We start from the raw sequence: 27,277 nt of genomic DNA, 5'->3' as shown, positions 1-27,277 counted from the left end.
TCTGCAGACAGGTAAATGCTCAGAAGGCAGTTATTACAGATTCGCTCTCTGGGCACAAGAGATTTAATACTTTTCTTTCCTGTTTTGAGGTAGGGTCTTGCTGTGTAGTCCAGGCCAGCCTTCAGCTTGTGATTTTTCTGTCTCTGCCTCGAGAGTGTGGTCACCAGGATGGCGTAAGGCCTGGAAGTTTAGTATCCCTTGCCTGTACAGTAAAGTAATTTGACGCTATCTTCCGTGACAAGGACTTCAGGGTCTGTGGAAGGACTGGGCTTGAGACTTCAGAAGAAGAACAGATGCCAAGACACACAAACACTAGAAATACAGGCGGCCCCTTTCATTTCACAACTACCAAAACCAAGGATCGGGATGGGGGGCTGGGATCCTCCTGAGTCAAGCACTGGGTCAGCAACTCAGCGGGACCTAATACAGGTCCCCTGCCCGGCTGAGTGCTTTTTCCATTATACCGGCTGCGCCTCAGTAACCCCACCTCCGAAAGTGCTCATGCAGTTCCCTCCCAGTGCCCAGGCGGGGTGGGGCCCCTCCGTGGCATGGAACAAACCGGGAAAACCACATATTCCAACTCCCGGCGCACAAAGGCTGGCTGGCCGTGGGGGTGGGGTGGGAGGACTGGAACTAAGTCTAGCTCACTACTGGGAGAACCTGGGATTCTGAGCAGGGCTCCTAGATTGCTTGCTCAAGGAGGCCACCCTATTTTGTCCTGTCCTGTGTCCCCAGGGCGGTGGCGGCAAGACCTCCTCCAAATAAATGGCCTGTTCTAGCTCCAGCGTCCCACCCCCTAGCTGCCTACGGAAATCTAGGAGGGACGGTCCTTTCCTTTCCGCTTTCCCATCCGCCCCCGGAGCGTCGCACAGCTGGGTTGCCTTGGGTCGCCACCCCCTCTCCACTTCTATCTTACTCCAAGCACTTTCCTTCCGTCCACAGCCCCCCACCTTGGAAGGAAGACACGCTCCAAAGCTAGCCCATTAAAAGTGCACGACTTCTGCCCGGCCTGCCGAAGGAACTCGGGCAGCCCGGCATTCCTCGGATTCCAGCGCTGTGACGTCCCCGGGGACCGTGCGCCCGCAGCGGGGGAGCCCGGGCTCCACTTTTCAGCGTTGGGTGCGCGTCCCCGAGGCTGGCGCGCGCCCTCCCCAGTCGCATTCCTAGCCCGCCCAGAGAGCGCCCCGCGCACTCCCCGCCTCCTGGCCCCCAGAGCAGCAGAGCCCAGCCCGGGGCGGGGGAGCCCGGCCAGCGGCGCCTGCTCGTCCCCTCCCACCCGGCCCTTTCCTCCGCCCTCCCGGCCGCTCGCGCTTCCTGGCACTCGGGCTCTCCCGGCGGCTCAAGTTCTGCACAACTTCTCCCCGCTGCCCAGCGCCGCGGCCGCGGGTCCGGGCCAAGCTCGCTGCGCTCTGCGGCTCAGCCGTCTCGTCCCCAGAGCTGGTCCTCGTGGAGCATCTGGCGCCACTTGGCCGCTGGCGGTCCCTTTCGGCGCCCCACCTCTCGGTTCGCTCCGGCCCCTTCGCGCGGGACGGCAGTGCTCAGGTTCTTGGCCCTTTCTCCTCCCCGGTGCTCCTGGAGCGGCGGAACCCTCCCCGTGCCCTTCCTTGGCCAGCTCCTGGAAGCCAGTGGTGGGGACCCAGGCTCCCCAATGGTCACCGCGCGGCACCCAGGGCACTCCCGGGCCATGTAAGCAGGTAAGCCAGCGGGCAGGAGCAGATACTAGGGCAGCGCCAACTTGGGCTCGACGCGGGGAACGCCGGGGTGCGCGGCCGCGGCTCCAGGTGGCCAGCCGCTGGGCTTCTCTTCGCATGCAGCGCTCGCTCGACCCGGAGTGAGCTGCAAGGGGAGCGCGGTCTGCGACTCGGTAGTTCAGCCAAGCTATGCCTCTAGCTCGTGGTTTTTTTCTGCATGTGGAGAGGGAGAGCGTTCTGGGAAGGGCAGAGGGCAACTGGAGGTCCCCAGACCGCCCGGGCAGCTCTTGGGGAGCAGACGTTGCTGTCGTGCTTTCGAGCAGGAGAACGAAGCGCAGCGCCCTAACCTTGCCTCTGTGCCTCCCGTGGGGACTGGATTTGGGAGGGGGTCCTTGTACCCTTTCCCTATGCCCCAGCTGTATTACCAAACTCTCAAACCTCTTGGCTCCCGCTTGGGTCGGACAGACGCGCAGGGAAAATTTGCGGCCTCATCACTTCAGATTAGATCTCCACCTCGAACTTTGCGAATTCTGAGAGTTAACAGCTCCTTTCCCACGTGACCTCACGTCTAGGGTTGAATCTCTGCGAATGGGTTTCCTACCTTTTCTGGAGGGGTCGATGATGTGCGATGATGTGCGCTGTCACTACCTCCCTTTGCCTTCCTCCCTTCAGTTTTTGTCGCCCCACCCCCATCTACAGTTTGTGGGGTTTTGACTTTAGTAAGTCCGACGATTGGCTGTTACCGGGTCCTGCTGGAGGCGAGTTATGTTCTGACCGCTGGATCAATGTATGGGCAGAGTGTCCAAAATATGTCGATGTCTTGAAATGGATTCCCTCCCTCATTCATTCAACAAACCCAGTGTCGAGGCTTCCACTCTGCTAGGAGATCACACTACAAGAGTCAGCAGCGGCCTTCAGGCAGCCTGTGGGCGGATGGGAGCATGTGCTGAGAGAAGGCTTCTGTGAGAGCCGGGAAGGCCAGGCCCTGGAAGAAAGGGGTTACCTGTGTCGAGGGAATGATGCTCAACCGGGGAGTGGTTGGGGACTGCATTCCAGAGAAGGGAACAGCTTGGGCCAAGTTGGGGGCGCAGAGGCGTGGGGGGGGGGGAAGGGGCGTGCAGAAAGTCTTGGATAACGACCTGGTGCGGAGGGGCATGCAGGAGCCTGTTGGTGTTCTGTTGCTGGTATAGTTAGCCCCCACCCCAGCAGAAACGAAACCGGAAGTTTGTTACCCACTTCCCGTGACCACCAGTAGCTTCCAGGGATCAGAAGATTCCCCTTTGGACATGTTCCCTCTTCTGATGTCCCTCCTACACAGTTGTGTGAGGTGGCAGGTGTGTTTGTTACTAACTGATCCACTGGACCGCAGTTATCCCCGTGAGGACCATCCCACTACAGAACCTTGTCCTTGGAGAGCTTTTGGCGTGGGCAGAACAGCTTGGGTCTCAGAAGTGACAGCTTGCTTTGTTTCCCCTTTGGTGCTGGGGACAGAACCCAGGCAGGGCCTTGTGGTCGCCAGGCCAGCGCCCTGCTCCCCACTCCCCTGAAGCTCCCTAACAGCTGTCTTGAGTGGGACCTGGATAACATGATGTCCACTTACCCAGTCTGAGTGTAAGGCTGGCATGTACAGAAACAGTTCGAGGATGTGCCTCTGTGTCTCAGGATCGCTGCTTTTAAAAGTCATTGATTTTTTTTTTTGTGGGAGTTTACTTTCCTTTTCCTGAACCTGTGGAAACTGAAACCTTCCATCCCTCCCTGTAAGCAGGGTCCAGCATATCCTGCCTGAAAAATCTCCTCAGTGCAGGAGAGGTTGTCTACAATGTCCTCTCTGAGGGTCCTTCTCCTGGGCTGAGACGCTCTCCCTGTGTATTCCTAGTGGCTGCTTCTGGCCAAGATACCAGATCCCCAGCCTTCAGATACCTCAGGCTGGTACATATGAGTGGCTCCCTGCAATTCCGGGGTGTTAATTCAAGGTTCTCTCCCAGCCCATTTCTGATCTTGAGAGCAAGCAGTTCCATGATGGAAAGTCTGGAAAGTGTGTGTGGGGGGACCGGCCTGAGGGAAGTGTGTACCAAGAAGCCCTTTCCTGCATGTCCCAGGGATCTGTCCAGGTTCCCCGGGTTGATGTGCATATACTTATAGTACCACAGTTACTCAAGTTTGTGTGTATTATGTTGCATGGCCACCTGGGAGAGAAACACCAGTTAGGGAGACTATTTTAATATTGAAACACTACAAAGAATTTAGAGTTTTCAGGAGAATTCTTCCTCGATCCATGGACCAGCAGAAGTCTAGAACTGTGAGGATTTCCCGAAGCACATGCTTTCTTACTGGATTAAGTTCCCAACAGGGATGCAAATATCAACCCCTTCCTAGCAAATTGAGCTCACCTGGGTTCCAGAGTCGTGTCTGGCTTTGAAGAAGAATTTGGTCACATTCCTGCATTTGAACTTTTCATTGCTTGGTTACCTAGTGCTGTGTGTGGTTTTCAAGCCCATTCCGAGCCTTGGAACACTGCTAGGCCCTTGGTTGGAGGTAAGGCAGGAGAAGAGATAAGATGAAATACTTAATTAGCCAATTAACGAAGGAGGGAAACAGACATCAACCTTCAGTGGGGAGGAAGTGTGTCTGAGATGAGCTTTCTGATCTCCCAGACTGATTAAATGGATTTAATTTGCCCTCCTCCTCAGAAGGGCTGATTGAATGGTCCCAGGAGTGGGTGGGGCTAATAGCTGCAACCTTGTGGGATATATGTGTGTGTGTGTGTGTGTGTGTGTGTGTGTGTGTGTGTGTGTGTTTGGGAGACTGAAATATAGCTAGCCTTGAATTCCAACTCTGCCATTTAAAATTTCCTGTATATTTATTTATGTTGTGTGTGTGTGGGGGGCATGCTTGTGGAAGTCAGAGTTGGGTCTTTTTCCACTGTCTGGGTATCAGGGATCAAACTCAGATTGCCAAGGTTGGTGGTGAGCATCCTTACCCACTGAACCATCTTGCTGGCCCAGCTCTGCTGCTCTTTAGAAGTGTGATGTTGGGCCCACTTCATAGCCTTTCTGACTGTCCGTTTCTTCATCTGCAAGAGGGAGTCAGTAATAGATAGCTCGCCAGGGCATCCGTGAGATTTCTGTGTGATGCTGAATAATGTACGGCCTGAAAGACCAGGGCAGGATGGTGTTTGTGTGTCGGCGGCCTCGTATGTGGCCATGAATGTGTTCTTTGTTACTCAGCAGCCTGAATCCACATGTGTGCCAACATACACATAAGCTTTGTCCTTGACTTTGCTTTGGACTATTGGCTCACAGCAAACATGCGCCTGGCAGCTGCATGTGCCCCTCCACACTGAAGGGGGTCCACAATACCCCAGGCAGTAGGAAGTACCGCAGGAAGAAGGCAGGGAGAAGACTTCGTTTGTCTGCTCTTCTCCGTGACAAGGGCCTAGTTGTGCAGGGTCTTTGCAGTTTGAATGCTGAGATCCGGTTAATTAGAGGATGTCGGGATCACTGCCTGTGTTTAGCAAGGATGCAGAAACTAGCTGCCCACAATCCTCGGCAGCCTTCCGTTCCTTCCTTGAAGCCCCAGCTCAGAGTCAGCTTGCCATAGAACAAGGCTGGCTGGCCACAAGTGGCTTGAATCTGGATGTTGTCTTTCATCCTAGAACTCCGAAGTATTTGGCAAACATTAACTCATTGATCTTCCTATCAGTTTCCTGGGGCCCAGGAGGACAGGTGTGTCCTTAGAGTGGTATGGATTGGGACCACAAAGATTTGGGTAAATTTCCCACCTCCAGAATTGTGTGCAAACTGGGAAGGGTCAGAAGGACAAAGCCTAGAAAAATGTGAGTTTTACCAGGATTTTCCCAGTTGGGAGGAGAAAGGAAATTTGTTCTGCCCAGACCTGCAGTGCCTTTAACATACATTGTGTGCACACTGGTCATGAAAATAAATTACTTAGAGTTCTGAATTAAAGGATGTGATGTGACACTTGTGTATACACGGTAAGGATGGCTGAGTCTGGGTTGGATTATAAACGAGGAATTGATTCTGTGGTCCTTTCCTTTCCTTTTTTATTTTATTTTTTCAAGCAGGCCCTTTCTGTGTAGCCCTGGAATTCAAAGAGGTCTGTCTGCCTCTGCCTCCAGAGTGCTGGTATTAAGGGCATGGGCTGCTGTGCCTGGCTCTTTTCTCTGTTCCTTGGTGAGTCTGTGTTTCCTGCTTCCCCTTTCTGCCATGCTTTTGTTGGCCGTTGTCATTGGTACATCAGCCTTACATAGGAAGTTTGACATGGGATAGTTTAGCTTAATCCTCAGGCAGTTAAATTAGACCCAGGTCAAGACTGCATCCTGAGCCTAGTTCCTCAGCCTAACCCAGGGGACCTTTGTAGTCAGAGATCCTGTATCACAGCTGGCCGCCTCACAGATGCTTACTGTGTGCCTATAGGGAGAAAGGATTCTGGTGAGAAAAAACAGAACGGGGTAGTGTGGTGGTGGTGTAGTCTCTTATAGTTAGTAAATTACCATGTTGGGGAGCTGGAGAGATGGCTCAGTGGTTAAGAACACTCACTGCTCTTGCAGAGGACCTGGGCTTGGCTTTTAGCACTCATGGTTGGTGACTCACAACCCTCTGTGAATGCCAGTTTCCGGGGATCAGACACCCCCTTCTGGCTTCTGTGGCACCCCCATACAGATAAGCATATATACACATGTAAATATAAGTCAAATAAATCTTTTAAAAATATCTTCCTCACATTTGTAATGTTTGAGATTTTAGTGTGCAGCTGTATTCCAGACTTAGGAAACCTTTGGGGAACCACTGCCTAGATCGACTCAACCTGTGGGTTGTGATCCCTCGGGGGGTCAAACGACCCTCTCAGAGGGATCCCCTAAGACCATCAGAAAACACAGATCTTTACATTACTGTTCATAAGAGTAGTAAAATTACAGTTATGAAGTAGCAATGAAAATAATTTTATGGTTGGGGGTCACCACAATGTGAGGAACTGTGTTAAAGGGTCACAGCATTAGGAAGGTTGAGAACCACTGGCTTACAGGATGTTAGCTCACAGAGAAATGTTCGTTGTTGAGAATCGTTGGGAGTTCCTCAGCTGTGGTCTATGCAAAGGGGTTTTACTTGTACACACTACATTGTAACGTACATATATTAGACTTTGGACGCTCCTCTCTGGTTTCTTGTTTTTGTTTTGCTCATACTCCTTCCCCCCATTAGCTGAACCCTTAGAGTGCACTAGTCAGCTGGGCACTCCTGAAAACATGGATATCCCTGCACACACACACACACACACACACACACACACACACACACACACACCCCGCTCTACACAGCTTTGGGGTAAGCTTGAGAATTTCCTTTTCCAGGAGCTCCTGTGTAGTGCTTCTGCCTCCCCTGTGTCCTGAGCACCTGCACTCTGAGGATGACTGAGCGAGATGTCTTGTCTTGGTCTAGCTTTTCTTGGTCCTCAGGCTTGCTGTGGTGGTCTCTCACACTTGTTCACTGTGTGTGTGTGTGTGTGTGTGTGTGTGTGTGTGTGTGTACATGTATATGTACATATATACATAATATATATGTAAAATATTATATATATCATTATACTTTGTGCTTGTTTGTCTCCCAACATGCCATTCTTTGCACTGAAATTAACCTTTTTTCTCAGACCTCCTGTCACAAAGCCGCAGTCTTTAATCATGGCCTTTGAGCTGGGCTCTTTAGCATATTTCCATCTTACTCTCTTGGCTTCATTGCTGATGCCCGTGGAGTACCCCAAGTCTGTTAAGGGCCATATTTCACATGTTCTCTAAGTACTCTTCAGAACTGCAAAAAAGGGCGGGGAGGTTAAGAACATAATTAAAAGTTTTTATTTCAGTTACTAAAGCCATTTGTGTCTCATTGCTTTTGTGGCAAAGCTTCTTTCCCAAGGCTGCCTTCCTGCCTCATCTACAGCTCTGCCCTCTCTCCACACTGGCACGCCCCATCGTCTGCTCTGGGCTTCCTTCCCTTCATTCCCTCCCCACCCAGAGTGCCCTGTTCCCCGTTCGTCTGCTCAGCCTCTCATTCTCGGCCAAGTCCACCATCCCTGCTGCTATTCCCGAGGCCACCGAGTTGCTCCTTCATCCCTCTCCTCTTTGGGGACCAGGTGTGTGGGGTAGGTATATTCCAGGTTGTAGCTCAGGCTGGCTTCAAACTCACAACCCTTCTGCCTCAGCCTCTCAAGTCCTAGGAATGTTTTTCTTCATAGCCCTGTAACACCTTGATGCCCTGCTCTGGCAAGTCCGCCCTATGTAAATTCAGTTTACTACTACTACCACTACCACGACCACGACCACGACCACGACCACGACCACAACCATTGCCACTGCCACTGCCACTACCACGACCACTACTGCTTCTCCTCCTCCTCCTCCTCCTCCTTCTTTTTCTAGATTTATTTATTTACTACGTATACAGTGTTCTGCCTGCATGCATGTCTGCACACCAGAAGAGGGCACTGGATCTCATTGCAGATAGTTGTGAGCCATCACGTGGTTGCTGGGAATTGAACTCAGGACCTCTGGAAGAGCAGCCATTGCTCTTAACCTCTGAGCCATCTCTCCAGCTCTCAGTTTACTTTTTTGTCACCTCTCCCAGGCCCAGCCTCTCACAACAGAGAGGCTTCTGTGGAGGCTTCCCAGCAAGAGGCCGGAGCAATGCTGTTGTTAGCGCGCCCGTTTGCAGTCGAGGACATTAAATTAATTTTTAAAAAAGCATTGCACACTTGGTGAATGAATGCCTTTTTGAGATGCAGACATGAGGGTCAGGAGTGCATTCCGCTTTGGAATTTATTACTTATTCTCTAATGAGCAGTAATGGTCCTAGGAAAAATACATCTTGTTAGTGACTGTATATGATTAAAACTTGAAGAAAATTTTAAAAAAGATTTATTTATTTTATTTTATATGTCTCAGTGTTTTGCCTGCATATTAGTATGTGCACCACATGCATGCCAGGTGCCCACGGAGATTAGAAGAGGGCATCAGATCCCCTGGAACTGGAGTTACTGATGGCTGTTAGCCACCATGTGGGTGCTGGGAATTGAACCCAGGTTCTCTGCAAGAGCAACCAGTGCTCTAAACTTCCCTCAATTTAAAAGATTAAATAGCTATCTGTATTCCTATACATATTTTATTTATTCATGTGTGGAAACAAATCACACGTCTAAGATACCATCCAAAGTTGATCATATTTTTCTTTCTTTGCATGTCAGTGTGTATGTACTGTGTGTGTGTGTGTGTGTGTGTGTGTGTGAATGTACATACATGTGCAGGTGCATGTGTGTGTATGTTTCTGAGAGGCCCAAGTTTATGTGGGAAGGTTTCCTCAGTCTCTCCTGAGTTTATGTATTGAAGCAGGGATATTCAGCTGAACCCAGAACGCGACAGTATGCCAATCTAGTAAATCATCTTGCTCCAGGGATCCTTGCCTGCCTGTGGTGTGCTGGGATTAGATGGCCACCACACCCACCTGGCATCTGCATGGGTTCTAAGGATCTGAACTCAGGGCCTCATACTTGCTGGAAGAATGCTTCATCCACCTCCAGCCCCAACGATAGGGTTCCCAATGTTCTGCCTGGCTTGGATTCTGTGGAAGCATGGCCGTGTTACTCTCATTTTCAACCCTTGCAGATGCAATGACTGTGGATGCTGTAGACAAGTTACAGACCAGGAACACTCGAGAATCAAGGCCAGCTGAGCTGTTTTTGCGTGTTAGCTCTGAGAAGTCCACATCCTTTCTGTTCACTGTTGTCCTGCATGTCATTCAAGGAGGACAGGGCACTGGCATCCTTCGGCGTGCAGCTCTGCACTCTTTGTTTGTATGCATATGATGTGTGCATGCATGTGGCACTCAGGAAAATCTGGGCTGTCATTCATTCTTCAGGCACCTTCTACATTTCCTTTGAGACATGGTTTCTTACTGGCCTGAAACTTGACCAAGTAGGCAAGGCTGGCCACAAAGTTTATTTATTTATTTTTGTTTGTTTGTTTTTGTTTTTTCACGACAGGGTTTCTCTGTGTAGTTTTGGTGCCTGTCCTGGATCTCACTCTGTAGACCAAGCTGGCCTCGAACTCACAGAGATCCACCTGTCTCTGCCTCCCAAGTGCTGGAATTAAAGGTGTGCGCTACCACTGCCCCGCTTGGCCACGAAGTTTTGTGGATCCTTTTATCTCCCCTTCCCACCTCACCACCTATGGGACACATATGGCTCTTTACATAGGTTCAAGGATTCAAATCCAGTTCCTCATGCTTTGGTGGCAAGCACTTTACCACCTGGTCTGTCTTCCCTACCTTAGCTCATTAGTTATTTACTTATTTATGTTTGAGACAGGGCCTCTCCATGTAGTCCTGGCTGGCATGGAACTAGCTATGTAGACCAGGCTGACCTCAACTAACAGAGATCTGCCTGCCTCTGCCTACTGAGTGCTAGGATCAAAGGTGTGCATCACCGAACTCGGCTATGAGTTGTTAGCTTTAATTAAGAGTGACAGACTTGCCATCCCGCTCATGGCCGAGGCAGCTTGCTTTACTTACTGAAGTAGGTAATAATGACATCCTGGGCATGTCCTCAGATCACACGACGGATTTGCCGTTATGTCCGTTCCCAGAGAAAGAAGGGCTAAAGGAGATTTCATGGTCGTGAAAGTGCATTTGTCATGAGTCACCTCTAGATGGTGTGCCGGGTGCTCTGAACACAACCCCAGATCGACCCCCGAGGGCTTTAGATTTATGTCCCACTGTGCCTGGGCCTCTGTCAGGCAGCAGATGTTTCCTGAGCTGACTCAGTATTTCCCACTGATGGTCACGCTGTTTCCTCACTCCTGCATCCTAACCCCTCCTGCGCCTGCCCACGCTGTCTCCTGGGCTCTCAAACACCACTTTCCCTGGGCTGGGGCCTGCCTCCCTGCCCTTGTGCTCTTGGCTTTTACCCCCAGTGATTCGGGTCTTCCCTGACAAGCTCTCCCGTCTCCACCTCATCAGCCAGCTTCTCAGTGGCCTGAGAACCATCACCTGCCTCACTCCTTCACAGTATGGCTTTCTTCTGCTCTTGTTCACCTGGAGCTCGCTGCTCACCACACCTGTGCGCGCCAGCCCGTGCATTGTCCTAGTCCTTTGTGTTGCGTAAGTGTTCCACTGTCCCCTGCTGTGGCCATTCATGGTCTACAGTCATGATATTCACTTTTCTACTTAGAACCTTTCTTACTGTGTTATGTTGCTTGGGCATCCAGATACATAGAAGGGTTTAAAGAGACACACAAGGGTGAGCACCAAGCATGGGCAGTGGACATCAGCGCAGAAATGTGCTATTGTTTTGTTTCCTAAGTAAATAGTTCACTTTAAACATCCCAGGAACTGAGAGGATGGCTCACTGAGTCAAATGCTTGCAGCCCAAACATGAGACTCTGAGTTTGAATCCCCAGCACCCACATAAAAGCCAAACTCGATAGTAATCTGTAATCTAATGCTGGGGGTGGAGCATGGAGACAGGAGGATTCCTAGGACTCTCTGGCCGGCCAGTCTAGACTCCAACTTAAAAATAAGGTAGAAGAAGAGAACTGATGTTAACCTCAGGCTGCTATAGGCAGGTATACATGTGCATGTACTTTGGTACCTGCATGCACATGGACACACATATAAACATGTGCTCACAGCATATATTCATACACACACACACACACACACACACACACACACACGAATCATCTGGTAAACTACTCTGAAATAGATGTTTTTCTAATGTTGACAATCTTTCTGTAATGAACTTCACACACACACACACACACACACACACACACACACACACACACACACACGGAATTTGTTAGGGTGACATACAGGCTTGCGCCAGCTAGTTGAATGATAGCTGTCTACCAGTGGGAGATTCAAGAATCCAGTAGTTTAGTCCACGAGGCTGGCTGTCTCAGCTGGTCTCCAGTGTATGCTAGAACCCCAAAGAAGGAGGCTGCATTGCCAGTGAAGACTGAGAGCAAGCAGGCAGGGACCCTCCTCCGTGTCTTTTACATAGACTTCCAGCAGAAGGGGTGCCAGGTTAAAGGTGGATCTTCCCACCCCAGAAGACCTCGATTAAAAGTGAGTCTTCCCATTTCAGATAATTTAACTAATAAAAATCTCCTCACAGGTGTACCCAGATGCTTGGGCTTTAGTTAATTCCAGATGTTAAGTTGACAACCAAGAATCGCATGACATCTGTTCACCCAAGAGAGTCTTAAGAAAACGGAATAGCCGTCGTCATCATGCTTCCTTGCCCAGCCCCTCCCACACTGTGGAGTGTACTCTGGGCTCTGTAGAAGTGTCTGCGAGTGTGGAGTACACCTGGCTGAGGAGCATCCTCCCGTGCAGTGACTTCTGGGCTCCTTGCTGTGGGATGGAGAAGTGGCTGGTCCTTCACAGCACCGCCTGGCTCCGGTGTGTTTGTGTCAGTGGTCTCCTGAGGAGAGCTCGTCCTCAGAATGGAGGAGGAGAGTGGTGTACTAGGCTTATGAAGGTGTACTTGCCCGACAGCAGGATCACTGGGGACAGTTCAAACAGAGAGATTTCACTTAAGACTCTGGGAGGCAGTTAGCATTCTGTCTGCCATGGGAAGATGGGGATCCTTGGGGTATGCTTTCTCTCAGTGTTCTCTTTGTAAGAGTGTGTTCATCATGGAGGTCACATTCCTAGGAGCCCTGTCCTGCAGTGGAGCTTCAGAGGGTGAGGGGGGGGCAGATGCACAAATAGAAAGTGGGTGTAGGTGATGATAAGAAGCAGGTCTGATGGCACTTGAGACACCCTGCAGAGCCACCTTGATTTGGCACTTACCACATGCCGGACTCTGTCGAGCTCTCTAAGTGGGTTGTTTCCTTGATCTTGACATTGGCCTGTGAACTAAGGATGTCACTGGGCTGTTATAGAACAGCTTAGAGAGGCTAAGTGGCTTGTGGCAGATCCTGCAAACACTATACAAACACTGGTTATGTATAACACCACTCGGTGCGGAGACTAGTTGAAGAGCTGAGTAGGGATCTGGACATGAATCCAGAGCTTGAGTTTGTAGACACTGAGGTGACTGAGGTTTCTGAGTATTGTGTTACAGGGACTAATACCATAGTAGGTAGAATAATTCCTAGCCGTGTATAAGGTTAATATTTGGAAGCAGTATGGTATATATCGAATAGTATAACAAGTAATGGAAGGCTAACAGCTGCTTGGAAGGGTATGAATGCCAAAGTATTAATGTGTGCTATGGATGATGGCGAATGTTGAAAATTGCTAAGGAAAGGGGATGAAACAATTGTACCCAATGGCTCTCAAGGACCAAAGAGAAAACGTCACCCAGAACCATCCACCGCAGCCCTTTCATTTACCGAGTGACTGACGGGAACACTGGCTCTCGCCAGTACTAGAAGATTCCATCTTGGACTAAGAGAAGACGGTATAGTAAGGAGCCGTCATCTTCATCATATCCGTGGTGGCTACTTGTAAGTGATCCCTGAGGTTTTCCTGTTGATGTCCAGGAGAGGCAGGAAGGGTCACTGGACCCTCAGCTGGGACTCCAGCTGCCCCCTCCTGCACCTCCCAGCCTGCCGTCTGTGGTTCCACTCTAACTGCACGTGGAAGGTTAAACTCGGGGAGGAGGACCCCCATGTGTGCCGCCATGGAGGAGTTTTTACCCACCCTGGGGTAAGACTTTCCAGGGTGCAGCTGCTTTGGGGTTACCCATGCTCTGTAAGTAAGCCTAGGGTTCCCCAGGTTGAATGCTGGTGGAGTTGTTTTCTGGTTTATCCCTGGTGCCCCTTTGAAGGGAGAGGCAGACCCTTGTTTGTGTCTCCCCAGGGAACACGTTCTTGGCATAGTCTGCAGGATTATGACAAAGTCAAGGATAAGACTGTCAAGTGACTGGGGTGAAATCCCGGTGTGTTCGTCCTTCCCCATGTGGTACGCCCCCGGCTGTGGCGGTAGTTGCTTGGGTCCTACTGTGGGTAGTGAGGTATGACCGAGGCTGAACCATTGGGAGATGGAGCAGCTTGGAGGTGGATGGGAGACCTCAGGGTGGCCATTTTTTTTTTCTGGTATGGAGTGGCATCCCTGCTTGATAAGTGGGGTTCACGGTATTAGGTGGAGACATCCCAAGAGTGGTTGACGGGTTAGAGCAAATATTATGGTCCCTGAGAGTAGAACATAAGGCTGAGAGTGTCGGCAAGCTGACATGGAGGCTGCCTGGTCACCGCTGCCAGTGTGTCATGAGATGTGTCACTGAGGCTGAGATGGCTGCCCAGAGGCAACCTGCTTGTTTCAGGGAGGCTTTGCAACAATAAAGGGACATTCTGGGCAAGTGACTGATGGCCTCCAACACAGCTGCTGATTGGAGCAGGAAAGCAGACAACAGGCAGATGAGCTGGAGGAGCTGGCTTGCCGCTTCTTCCTGTTGGGGACGACCTGAAGATACCCAGAACTCAGTTCAGGTCTTTGTAAAAGAGCTCTTCCAGGGACCCAGAACCTTGCGACCCGTGGGAAGCATCAGATAGAGAGTAAAGGGGAAAAATAATATGAGAGAGGTGGTGCGTGATGCCCAGGCTGCCAGGCAAGATAAAACTGTTGGCCAGAGTGGAAAAAGAGCGCAAGGCAGCTGAGGCATTGGGGCCAGGATGTAGATTTAATGTCTTTGATGAATGTCACCCATGCTGGCCACTGTTGGGGAAGGAACTCATGTGGGTAGAAACCACAGCAGCCTCCTCTGGAATGAGGTGGCCAGGGGCCCCTGCAGGTGAGGACCAGGCAGGGTGGTGCCTGGAAGCCCTGTGGTGAATTGTTGAATTGGTGTTCTATTAATGTGCAAAGTATTTGGGTTCAGAGCCAGGTGTGCCACAGTTCCCAGTGATCGGATGAAAAGAGCATCAGCTGATGCACACTGCAGTAGAGCAGAACGGGTAAAAAGGATTAAACTTGACCTGAGGGTGGGCAGCTTCCTTCCTGGAATATGCTGTGTGTGTTTATCTCTTGGGGTGTGGCCAATGGAAAGACATCAGCTGGCTGTAGCCACAATGCCATGCCAGCCAAGAGTCTGCCAAGCCTAGGAAGCTGGTGGGTGCAGCGGTCCATCCTGTTCTTTTTGTCTTGCCAACCAGTCTGAACTGGCCCCTGCTAAGCCCCCTGGGGGTTTGGAGATGCACAAAGGCACCATGGGAATACCCATAGATAAAGAAGCTGGTGTGCTCCAGGAGGATGTCTGTAGATTACGAAGAACTAAAGAAGTAGCTCATCTGTGCTACTGCACCCCACACTGCCCCTCCAAAAGAAGGACAGGTGCAAGTGCCAGAGGCGTTCCCGCCGCTGTGCACCTAGGTAACATTCTTCTTTATAGTGTTGTCTTTGTCGCTGAGTTCCGAGACCATGGACACTTGCTTGGAATGTGAGGGAACAGGCTTTGAGGTCACTTTCTCAAGGTTGCTGTCACAGCCTCACCACTTATAATGGGACTTGTTATCTTGCCCGTCTTCCGTTAAAACATAAAAAAAAACTAGTTTCATTACATAGATGGCGTTATGTTGCCTCTGAGCATTTCATGGATTTGGAAGCCAGTTTGAGAGACATACAAATGCATCTAAAGGATCAAGGCTGGGTACAGAGTTGGGTGCAGCTGTGGAATTCTTGGCAGCTTTAGGGTTGGGTAGAACACGGATAATACCCATCAAGGTGACTGGGAGAATTCTGCAGTAGCATCTGGCTGTAACTGAGAACCCGGTGCCCAGGAGTGGATTGCCTTCCTGTAAGGTGCTGGCCAGGGAGGCCCTGGAGGCCACTATAGTGATGAAAGCTGCTGTTCTTGGTTGTGTGCCAGGACTAGATGCTAAGACGTAGCAGGCTTTGGGCTGCCTCTTTTGGGGAAACCTGCACTCCAGGAGTACTGCTTACCCAGGCTCTGTAGGTAAGCCCGGCCGGTGTTCTCATTGGTTCCCCAGGTTGGACTCGGCACTTTGGTTCGTCTCCTAGGTAATTTTAGATCCTGTCAAGTTGATAATGAGTATCAACTGTCACACTCGTCCTTCAAAGCATGGCAGCGAGGACTGTTCACGTATATTTTTCTAGTTCTTATGGAATTTTCTTTAAATGTCCATGAGCAAGATTGGTATGAGTGTTTCAGTGAGCCTTGAGTCTTACAGATAGAGTTGGATTGAGTCACTGGCTGTGAAGATAAAGACGCCACCACCTTTTCAGATCACTGATGATCTTTCTGACCGTTATTTTTTGATAATCCAACAGCATTTGATAATGTAGTAGTTTATCCCAGCACATAGTTTCTCTGACCCCTTGCTTTCATCTGTTTACAGGTGGTTGTTTGTTTGTTTGCTCCCCGGGTGGGGAATGAACCAAGAACATTTCCATGTGAGGTAAAGCGCTCACCACTGAGCTTCAGCCCAGTCGCCTTTGTGATCTGATGCAGACATCGTTGAACCCTCTTCTGCCAGACACTCAAAGGCAGAACCAGCCGTTCACTAGATTGACCTTTGTACTAGCCTCGCCTTTTCCCTGTGTCCACCGCTCTTTCCATCATTTGAAGCAGAAAAATCTTCTCAGCTAAAAACCTGAGAGCAGATTTTACTGTGTCGTCCAGGTTGTTCTTAGACTTCTGGGCTTGAGCAGTCTTCTGACCTCTGCCACCTCAGGGTCTGGGAGTGAGTCTGCAATGACATGCCTAGGAACATTGGTCCTACAGGTATGGTATGTATAGAACTGCTAAAAAGCATATTTATAGCCAGGCTGTGATAGCACACGCCTTTAATCCCAGCACTCGGGAGGCAGAGGCAGAAGGATCTCTGTGAGTTCCAGACCAGCCTGGTCTATAGAGCGAGTTCCAGGACAGCCAGGGCTATGACACAGAGAAACCCTATCTCGAAAAAACAAAAACCAAAACCAAACAAACAAAAATTTACAAATGACGATATTCAAGTGGGGATTAAAAGATATATATACACATACTGTATGTGTGTGTGTTTGTGTGTGTGTGTGTGTGTGTTTGTATTACATAAATTTTCTTGGTGGAAAAAACCCATAAGACATCACATCATTCTCAATTGCTGGTGCTTGCTGGCTTGCCATATATGGATATTACTGATATTTTCTGATTTTTTTTTGTCTTTCTACAATTTATTTTTATATATAAAAAAAACTTGTTAGTCTATAGCTTGACACATTTCAATGACAAGTTACTGTCACCAAAACTGTTTTGTTTGTTTTCTCCTGGTGACAAAATGGGTTCCAGTGTCTTAGCGACTGACATTTATTCCTCCTCTGTGTTCTGTGAGTGCCATAGGTGGGCTACAGCCCTGGGCTTGATGGTGCTCATCTCTGTAGAGAAGTTATAGAAGGGGCCACGGAGGATAGCACCAGCCTGGGCTGTGAACTGTTCTCCCCCACCCTCCACCCCAGCACCTGCCTGGGCTGTGTCCTCTCCCCCACGCCCACACCCAGCAATGTGATGTAAGTCGTGTCTTTCTTGTGTTGGTGTTTTGAGACAGGATCTTGACTAGCCCAGGCTGGCCTCCTATTCGCTATGTAGTATATGACTTTGAACTTCTGATCTTCCTGCTTCCACCTCTGGTGTTCTGGGACTGCAGGCCTGGTTTACACAGTGCTAGGGATTGTACCCCAGGCTTCCTGCATGCTAGACAAAGCACTCTGACAATGGAGCTACATCCCAGCCAGGAATCACATGATTTATGTAGAGCTGCTATGCAGAGTGCAAGCCTACTGCCTGCTCACATGCCATTAGGCAGAGTCTATCACATGCTAAAGCCACAAATTACTGGCTGCAGGACCCATGCTGTCCCTTCAATCTTTCCAGGCAAGCCACAGGGAAAGCAGGATGTGGCAGGATGGGGGCAAACACGGGCATCAGTGACTCCATCTTGTACTGTAGTTGACTGAAGTATTCTCTCGGAGTCCAGTGTTTGGAGTTTGTCCAGGTTCAGCAGTTGTAAATAAGGTAGCTTGTAAACATCCGGGAGCAAATGACATTTGCTTTACCTAGAGTGTACTCCCCTAGGGTATGGCTTCCAAAGCAGACTCTGGGTCAGAGGACAAGCCTTGTGGATCTTGTTGCATGGACAGACAGCTCCCTGGGGCACTGTCAGCTTAAGGTGCCATTATTAATATTTGAGTGTGCAGTCTTCTCCGTTCCCTGTTTGCCCTGGGTTTTGCAATCACTAATTGCTTGTGAGATTTTAAAACCAAAAGATTTAGAAAAGTTGATAGGTTTTTGTTAAGTTGGACAAAATAAAGGTTATTAGTTTTGTTTCCTGGTTTCCGAAAGTCTTTGTAAAAACCTTTTTTTTTTCTTTGTCTCCTTGGCTTCATACTTTTTTTTTTAACTTAATTTTTGGGGCTTTTGAGATAGTGCCTCATGTATCTCAGGCTGACAGAAACCCTCTTTGTAGCCAAAGATGGCCTTGAACTCCTGATCCTCCAGTCTCCACCTCGGGAATGCCGGGATTGCAAGAGTGTACCACAACACCTGACTTCAGTAACTGTTCCTTAAAACACAGCTAGTTTTTGTCTGTTTTGTTCTTTCAAGACAAAGTTTCTCTATGTAGCCCTGGCTGTCCAGGAACTCGCTCTGTAGCCCAGGCTGGCCTCAAACTCCCAGAGATCCACCTGCCTCTGCCTCCCGAGTGCTGGGATTAAAGGCGTGCACCACCACCGCCTGTCTTAGTCCTTACTCTTATAATCCACTGGAACAGTGGGAAAGCAAACTGAGAAAGTTTTGAGTGAGAAGGTTTTGTAATCTCACGGAAGAGGGTAAAGGGCACACACATATGCAACGCTCAGAATTGGTTGCGTAGTCGAATCTTAAGAGAGAAGGTTGGCTGCTCTCTGGCCTAGAGTTTGACTCCAGGGCTTAGGGATTTGCCTGTTGCTTTGTGGTTTGCACATGGCCAACAATACTACATTGGAACAAAGAGTGGCCTTCCTGCAGTGTTTGTCCAAACTGTCAATGAACTCTTTCAGTACCCACTGTGCCCCCTCACTGGATTCATTTTACAAATGTCACATTGCCTGTCCCTGTGCTTGTCTTCGGCTTCGGCTTAGAAACAGTGGTGTCTAGACAAACCTATAAACCTTCCTCATGGGAGGCTCCAAGACTGCAGAGGAGGCAAGAACACTGTCAGGGCAGACCACACCCTGGTGCTAATTGGCAGAACTGGCAGTGTGTGTGTGTGTGTCCATCTGTCTCTACATATCTGGACACATGCTTGCACACCTGTGTTCACATGGGGGTGGGGTGAACATGGAGTCTGAGACTCTTGCAGATCTTTCACCTATTACAGAACTACAAACATCTCCCACCTCATTTCACAAAGGAATGCCAAGCATCCTCAGAACTCAGGAATCCGTTCTCTGTTTTGAGACTTGGCCTAGAGAGAGCTCGAAGCTGTGTTACATCCCTGTGGGAAGTGACCTGGGTTTATTTGAACAGTAGTAGTTGCTGTCTGTTGAATGGTAACTGTGGCTATCAAGAGTGTAAAATCTTAGAACATGGATAAGGGCTAAAGAACTAGTTTGGGTCTACTGCTGTGACATCTTTGGAGTTGAGTTTCTGAAGTGGGTTTTCATTTCATTTCATTTTTGGATGAAATTCCTGAGATTCAGGTTGTTTTTGTTTTGTTTTTCATAACCCACAATATATTGACTGATATTCATGTGTGTGTGTGTGTGTGTGTGTGTGTGTGTGTGTGTGCATTGTGTGCATGTTCCTGGGGATTATTAAACCCAGTGCCTCACACACTACACCACTAAGCTATATCCTCAATCATAGAACATGTTGAGAGAATCCTTTTTGTCCTATTACCCCCCCTTCTCTATCTGAATTAGGTTTTCTTAAATTTTATTTTTGAGATTACTATTACGTTTCTCCCTTCCCTCTCTCCTTCCAGACCTCTCATGTACTCTCCTTTTGTGTGTGTGTGCTGTGTAATGAACCCAAGGTTTTGAGTCCTAAGCGTGTGTTCTATTAAATCAGGCTAAGATGAATCCAGCCAGTTTGGACGTGTACCCACAAGAGCAGGTTGAGTTTTTGTGAGACCCAGCTGTGTCCACTGTTGCCCCATGGTCTAGGAACGAGCTGTCCTTTGTCACACAGAGCATAAGCCCTGCTCCTGACACCAAGAAGCTATTTTGTTTCAGGCACCTAATTGAGGCTGTGACTCAGTTTCCCTTGGCCTGCTGTAGTCAATCTTGTACATTGTGATTCCTGGGATTCCTGGCTGCATATTTCTGTGAAAATTCACTTGAATTTCATTCTTGAAACTTATTAATTCTGCAGTTAAATTAGTGGTCAGAGTGAAGAAGAAACTACTTGTGTTTCCATCTTAGAAAAAAAGAAAACTACTACTTGGTGGATTTACTCCTGAGCAGGAAACCTAAACAATAAATTTAAATTTTGCTTTTGGGCTGTGTGGGGTGGCCCATGCCTTTAATCCCAGCACCTGGGAGGCAGAGGCAGGTGGATCTCTGTGAGTTAGAAGCCAGTCTAATCTATCAAATGAGTTCCAGGACAGCCGGGGCTACACAAAGAAACCCTGTTTCAAAAATCCGTCCCCCCTCAAAAAAATTGTTTTGCGTTAATAGTTTCCTGTGACCTCTGACCCTTAGGAAAAGAAAAAAACAAGGCTATTGTGACATTATACTCATCGTGACATTAACGCTGGGCTGAGGATGTAGCTAGTGTTTAGGAGAAGCCCAGCACTCAATCCTCAGCAGCACAGGGTGGCAGTCCTCTAACATTGGCCCTCGAGAGGCTGAAGCCAGAGACTCAGAAGTTCATGGTCCTCCTTCATGATGAGCTATCCTGGGATAATCTTTTTACACTGTGAAGATGTGTCTTTGCCTGAGGCTCCTTCTGATTGGTTTACTAAAGAGCTGAATGGCCAATAGCTAGGCAGGAGAGAAAAGGCGGGATTTCTGGGGAAAGAGAGGAACTCTGGGAAGAAGAGAGGCTAGAGGTGACAGGGAGACATGGAGGAAGTTGAACAAAATGGAAAAAAAAGTAAAAAGCTATGGTGGTAAAATGTAGATTAATAGAAGCAGGCTATTAAGTTATAAGAGCTAGTTGTAAACAAGCCTAAGCTAAAGGCCAAGCTTTCATAATTAATAATAAGTTATTATTTGGGGGCTGGCAGGCCCAGAAAGTCAGATGACTATGAGCTACATGAGTTCCTGTCCCCTCTGCCCCAGCAAACCCTGCAAATCTTGGGGGGCTATATTTCTAGTTTACCCTTGCTCTTTCAGTCATGTAAAGGACAGCACAGACACTGTAGAGCTCAGGAAGCGTTCCTGGGCTGTCATGCTTATCTATGTGTCACTTTGGCCTCTCTGGAGGGTCGTTTGTCTCCTTGGGGAATTGCAATGTCTTCTACAGGGTTTCCTGACACCCACAGGGGCACATTTCTTACAATACACATCTTATGTTCATGTGTTTTGAGAATTTCATAACTTATTTTGAAATAAGTTGAGATGTGTGCGTGTGCGTGTGCGTGTGCGTGTGTGTGTGTGTGTGTGTGTGTGTAGTTCTGGACTGGAAGTTTCCAGTGTGAAGAGAGGGAGTGAATTCCCCAGAGGAAGCTTCCACTGAAATGGGGGCAACTGCTGAGAGAAGTGTGTCTGGGAAGAGTGGTCTCCCAAGACACCTGTTGTCTGTCTTTTGACCTCAGGATACAGGTAATGTGTCCCTTACCCAGAATGCTTGGGACAAGAAGGGTTTCAATGGAAAGGTCTCTTGTTTGTGGAATACTTGCACAGACTACCAGTTGAACATCCCTAAAAATGTAAAAATCTAAATTAAAAAAATATTCCAGTGAAATTGCCTTCAGTGGCTCCTTCCTTCCATCATCATATCCTTAGAGCCAGGCTGAGGAACTCGCTGCTTTTGTCCAGGGTTAGGAAGGCTGCGCGCTGATATGACGGTGGGGGGGGTGTTTGTGGGGGTGGGCGATGCAGAAGCTGAGAGACACCCACAGGGATCTTTAGAAGATTACAGTAGTGGCATGGATGGAACACGAGGGACGCACAAAAAAGGAGAGGACAAGAGAAGGGAGGCCTCCAGATGCCAGGGCTAAGGACCCTGCCTGCCTGTGATGGTTTCTTCTAATTGTCAACTTGACGAAATAGAGTTACTTGGAAGGGATTCTCCATGAGGGATTGCCTGGATCAGGTTAGTCTGTGGGTGTGTCTGGGCAGGGGAGGGGTGGGGGCATTGTCTTGATTTATTATGCTACTTAATGTGGGCATCACCATCCCCTAGGCTTGGGTCCCTCGCACTGTGTAAGTGAAGGAACTGAGCTGAATGGCAGGTGTGCACGCGTGGATTGTCTCCCGCCCTTGACGGTGGATGTGAATGCTTCAGGTCCTACCAGGATGGATTGTACCCTAGAAGTGAGAGCTAATTAAACTTCTCTTTCCCCTTAGTTGCCTTTTGTCAGGGTGTTTTTTCACAGTGACAGGAATGAGAGCATGACAGCACCTCTGTGCTAGGGCAGGCCTGTGTGTGGCCACGGCACCATCACCCAGGTACATCTTATCTAGCTCCTGCCCTTTAGGTACCTGGCCAGGGCTGCATTTTGCAGATCTCCTTTGCTTCTACATCTTCTCTGGCCCTCCTTTCCCGCCCAGTCTCAGCCTACCAGCATTTGTGAGTGTGATTTCTATGTCTTCAGTTGGAGAACCCACCAGGAATGCTGCTGCTGGTTAAGCCATTAGAAATACCTTGGTATTTATCTTCACAGTTGGTCGCTTTTGTTCATAGTGAAACTTTCACTCTTTTGTTTTCTGCTTCTCCCTCTCCCATCCTCATTTTTACTTTCCTTGTCCAATGTTTAAAATAGCTTGGAGTCAGCCGACTGCGCTTCTAAGCAACCTCCGTAACTTCCCACCAATTGGCTCAGACTCAAGGAATGTGGGCTTTTTTTTTTTTTTTTTTTTTTTTTTTTTTTTTTTACTGGTTTAAGCTAAACATAATTAGGAAAACATTTGCTCCAGAAATAATGTACTCCTTGGATATGTCTTCCTTAGTTATGACCTCCTAGCCTGGACACTTGTATTCTCCATGTTCAGTTTCAGAACACAGGTAGTTGCTTGAATTAGCAATTTGTTAAATTAGCTGTTTTCCAATTTATTTTTGAAAAGCAAGTGCAGTGTGAATATCTCTTATTGCAGACGAGACCTATTTCAGATTTTGCATTTGGAAACGTATGCACAGACTGACTGTCAATAAAGCACACCTAACTCAAGCATCCAAAATCCAGGCTGAGTTGGTCCGAGCCGTGCAGATCAGTGGCGAAACCAGCCCTCCTTAGTGGCACGTTTCCAGAGCCCTGAAACTATTTTTTGAATCTTTCAGATGCCAGATAATTGTTAGAAAATATTTTATTCTTGTGAGGAAAAGATCTAAGGAGCTTCTGATTTGTGCTTTATAGAAACAATGTCTCACATCATGATTCTGGGTGAATTTAGTAATGGGCACCTGCTGTGGCTGGTCCACCCCAGTGCTGACCTGCCTGCTGGGGGACACTTTCCTTACATTTTAAAGCGTTTATCTATTGTTTGTGTGTGTGTGTGTGTGTGTGTGTGTGTGTGTGTGTGTGTGTGTGTGGTGGGGCCAGGGTGCACTAAGTATACACAGAGCTCAAAGGACAACTTGGGAGGGTTTTTTTACTCCTGCCATTTTAGGAATGGAACTCAGGTCCTGAGGCTTGGTGGCAAGCGCCTTTACCTGCTGAGCCCTCTCGTTGGCCCCCGTGAGAAGCTTTCTTAGGAAATGCCTTGTTCTTCCTTACTCCCGTTTGTTTGTATTGTTGGTTCAATATTTGTACATCTTTCAGCGCCAGGAGCTGCCATTAGCTGTGTGCTTTTGTCTGAAAGCTCCTTAGCTGGGCTAGGGTAGCTGGTGAAGGCCTCTCTGCCACTCACCACGGGATTGATACACACTGTGAGCACTGTGCACATGTTTGTATGCACTACAGGAGTGCCTTTTATTCAAGCCACTAACACACCAAGTGGGTGACAGGCTTTCCGCTGATTCATGGCTTTTCAGTACATCAAAAAAAAAAAAAAAAAAAAATGTGTAGGGCTAGAGAGTTGGCTCAGCAGTTGAGGGCACTGGCTGATTTTGCCGATGACCTGGGTTCAATTCCCAGCACCCTCATGGTGACTCACAACCACCTGTAACTCCAGTTCCAGTTGATCGAATGCTCTCTTCTGACCTCTGTGGCACTACATAAACATGTTATACACACACACACACACACACACACACACACACACACACACACACACACACAAGTAAACCTTTAAGAAATGCATAGAAATGTTTTATTTTTCACATATGAACTCATTTACTGCATGCTAGGACTGCCTCAAGTGACACTTTCACTGGTCCTCAGTTCTGCCTGGCTGGTGGAAGGCTTGACTTGGACAGCAGGAGTTGTGTAATAGTCATTGTTTTTATGTGGTAGCCACTGTGCAAGACACCCACAGCACATCCCCTCAGCTTAGTTTTGCCACAGAAGAAGCCAGTACCCAGGGGGTCCAGGTTCCCCAGGGGGTCACCAGATGAGTTCACTCTTCTTCCTGCATTCACCAAGACTTAGACTCCAGCCCCAAGAGGGAGGTGTCTCCCCATCTGCCTCCCACAGCCTCCATTTCTGAACTCTCACAGTTTCTGCTGCAAGAGGACATGTAGTCCTGTGGCTACTGTGGATGGATTTTTATTTATACAAAGCTAGGAAGGTGTGGGTGGAGTGGTGGCATTGTAACCTCAGTATGAGGGGAGTCGGAGACAGGAGAATCAGAAATTCAAGGTCATTCTTGGCCACAGAGTGAGTTTGGGGCCAGCCTGGGCTGCAGCTCGATGTGTCCTCCAGGGCACCTGTTAGCACACTGAAGTCTCCTGCATGTACACAGACACATTCCAGGCGGAGTTTGGAAGAAGTGCACAAGCCGAGGCAGTCTCCCCTCTCACGCCCAGGCATGCTCATTTGTATAACCATGTTGCAATTCATGCATTCAGCTCATTGCACCCAGACAGAGGTCTGCTGGGTTCCAGAGGCCATGGCTTGTACGGACTCTCCTAGTCTAATCTTAAATGGAAGATTCTTCAAATCTATCCGGATGACAAATGTCCCCAAGGGGCCTTAGCTGTCCTACTCCAGGAAACCTTTCATTCAAAGTACAAAACAAGGGGCTGGAGAGATGGCGCAGTACAAGCGAAGTATTCACTGTGCGAGCAGGAGGATTCCAGTGGGGTTCAGCAGAGGGGCGGGGGGAGGGGAGCAGGGGTTGCTGGAAGGGGGGTAGAGGTGGGGGGTGCAGAGGCAGGAAGATCCCAGGGCTCACTGGCCAGCCTGGTTAAAACAACAAATTCTAGATTTAGAGGGACACTCTGCCTCGATAGATAGATAGATAGATAGATAGATGGATGGACAGATAGATAGATGAACAGATAGATGGCTGAATAAGTGGAAGATGACAGAAGACACCTGACACCTGACATCGACTTCTGAAACACACACACACACACACACACACACACACAGACACATACACAGGCACATACACAACATATTCACACACAAACTCACACAGAGACACATACAGACACACACACACACACAACATCCAGATAAAAATATCTTTAGCAAACTAAGCCACTAGGTATGAACGAAACCCCTGCGGGATAGCCTAGCACAAAGCCTTGAGTTCAGCCACCAACACTTGGGTAAAAAGAAGTAACGACTGAAGCCCAGCCTGCTCTTCCCCTGGTGGTGGAGGATGAGAAGCTGAGTGTAGGCAGGCCTGCAGGAATGAAGCACCACAGAGACCACCACAGACCCCAGCTGAGTGAGAACAGGCCTTCCGGGACACCTCTGAGTGTCTCCTTCCTTCTACAGGCGCCAGTTTGTTTTGTTGTTGACTCTCTACAAATTACATCTAAAACAATAAAAATACAATAGCAACGATCAACACAGGTTTTCGATGCCTCCCGTGGCTTTCAAAACAGACTGTGGTAGGTAATTCATGAAACTGGGCCCAGCATAACAGAAAATGCTAATTAGACCATAAGGGCGGAAAGAAGAGTTCTGAGTCCACACATGGAGGACGTGAAAGGAGATAGCGTCTAGGGCAGGGTTGAAAAAGATCTAAGGGGAAAGAGGAAACATTTCGTGCTTTCTCTCACATGCAGAACATAGATTTAAGTGTGTGTGTGTGTGTGTGTGTGTGTGTGTGTGTGTGTGTGTGTGTGTGGTAGAAGCACAATATTTGGAGAGAGGAAGGGAACTCGTGAATTGGGGGTATGAACGTGAACAGCTATGCTGCTATCTAGATATGAAACGTCGCAAGGAAACCCATCACTTTATACATAACTTATAAAAAATACAGATTTCAGTGGAAAAGATTCAAGAAAATGCAGTGGTTATCAACATTACAATTCATAACAATAGCAAAATTATGAAGTATTGATGAAATAATGTTATGGTTGGGGTGGGGGTCACCACAACATGAGGAACCATATTAAAGGGTCGAAGCCCTAGGAAGGGTGAGAACCATTGTGGTCCCACCTCAGGAGGAAACAGAATGGGTTCCATGACATTTTTCACTAAGTCCACCTCAATCCCTGCTACTGCCAACCTGCGTTCCACAGCAGGCTGCTGGCAGGTGCCATGCAGTCTGCAGCTCTCCAGGTCCCTACTTTACTGTGGTGCATGGCTCACATGCCCCCCTCCATCTCCCGAGCATCCCCTGGTGGAGCCCGATAGAGATACACCAACACTTCACCAGGTCCCTGGAATGCCATCATGTCTGCCCTCTGCTTGCAGGTGACACAGGCTGAGGGCAAGAATGTCACAAACATTCTTTGCTAGAAGTCCCAGGCTAGTGTCTCTTCAAAAGAACAAAACACTTTTCTTGTTGTCACTTATTTTTGAAATGAGGTCTTTGTGTAGTCTTATGGGACTGTGGGGATGAAGAAGGCCCTGCCCAGCTGGAGATGGAGGGGTATGGCTGCAAAGTCAGATCCTTGGGGGTGGGGAGGATTGGAAATGGGATTGTAGATGAGGCATTTACAGGCAGGCCTCTTCCTCCCTTCTTGGGGTAATTTTTGTTTTGTTTTGTTTTAACTTAAAGGCACTTACTAAAATTTCTCAAGCTATAGACTGAAACCAGTATACCTGCAACATGAGAGAGACTCCAGGCAGACCCTCGGCCGTGCCCCTCAGGCTGGCCTTTCCTTTGCTTTGCTATTGGAAGGGAATACTTCATGCAGCCATGTCTTCCTTTGACCTTTCTAGTTTCCGTTCAGCTGAAGAGAGCTTTACTTTAAAAAAAAAAAAAAGGGGGTGTTTTTTAAATAAAGGAGGTGAGTGTGGTAGCACAGGCCTATAATTCAGCTCCTGGGACCCAGGTAGGAGGATTGCCGAGTTCAAGGTCAGCCTGGGCTGTGTCTTCAGAAACTGAAACAGCAAAACGACCGTGACTGTTCTCTTTCCTGACTCT

The 27,277-nt window shown here is 48.7% G+C and overlaps 1 protein-coding gene across 1 annotated transcript in view; it reads left to right on the top strand.

Annotated features, from left to right (window-relative positions):
- The first annotated feature begins 1,344 nt into the window (after positions 1-1,344).
- The window catches only part of Ptpn14 (protein tyrosine phosphatase non-receptor type 14), a 146,618-nt gene continuing 120,685 nt past the window's right edge, over positions 1,345-27,277 (top strand). Inside the window, exon 1 of the mRNA XM_059280640.1 lies at positions 1,345-1,694. The gene's annotated coding sequence lies outside the window, so the exon portion shown is untranslated. The remainder of the gene's footprint in view (positions 1,695-27,277) is intronic.

The sequence above is a fragment of the Peromyscus eremicus genome, chromosome 15 (assembly GCF_949786415.1).
Source record: "Peromyscus eremicus chromosome 15, PerEre_H2_v1, whole genome shotgun sequence".
NCBI lineage: Eukaryota > Metazoa > Chordata > Mammalia > Rodentia > Cricetidae > Peromyscus > Peromyscus eremicus.
Note: the sequence above shows the minus strand (reverse complement) of the source record. Positions and strands in the feature narration are given on the sequence as shown.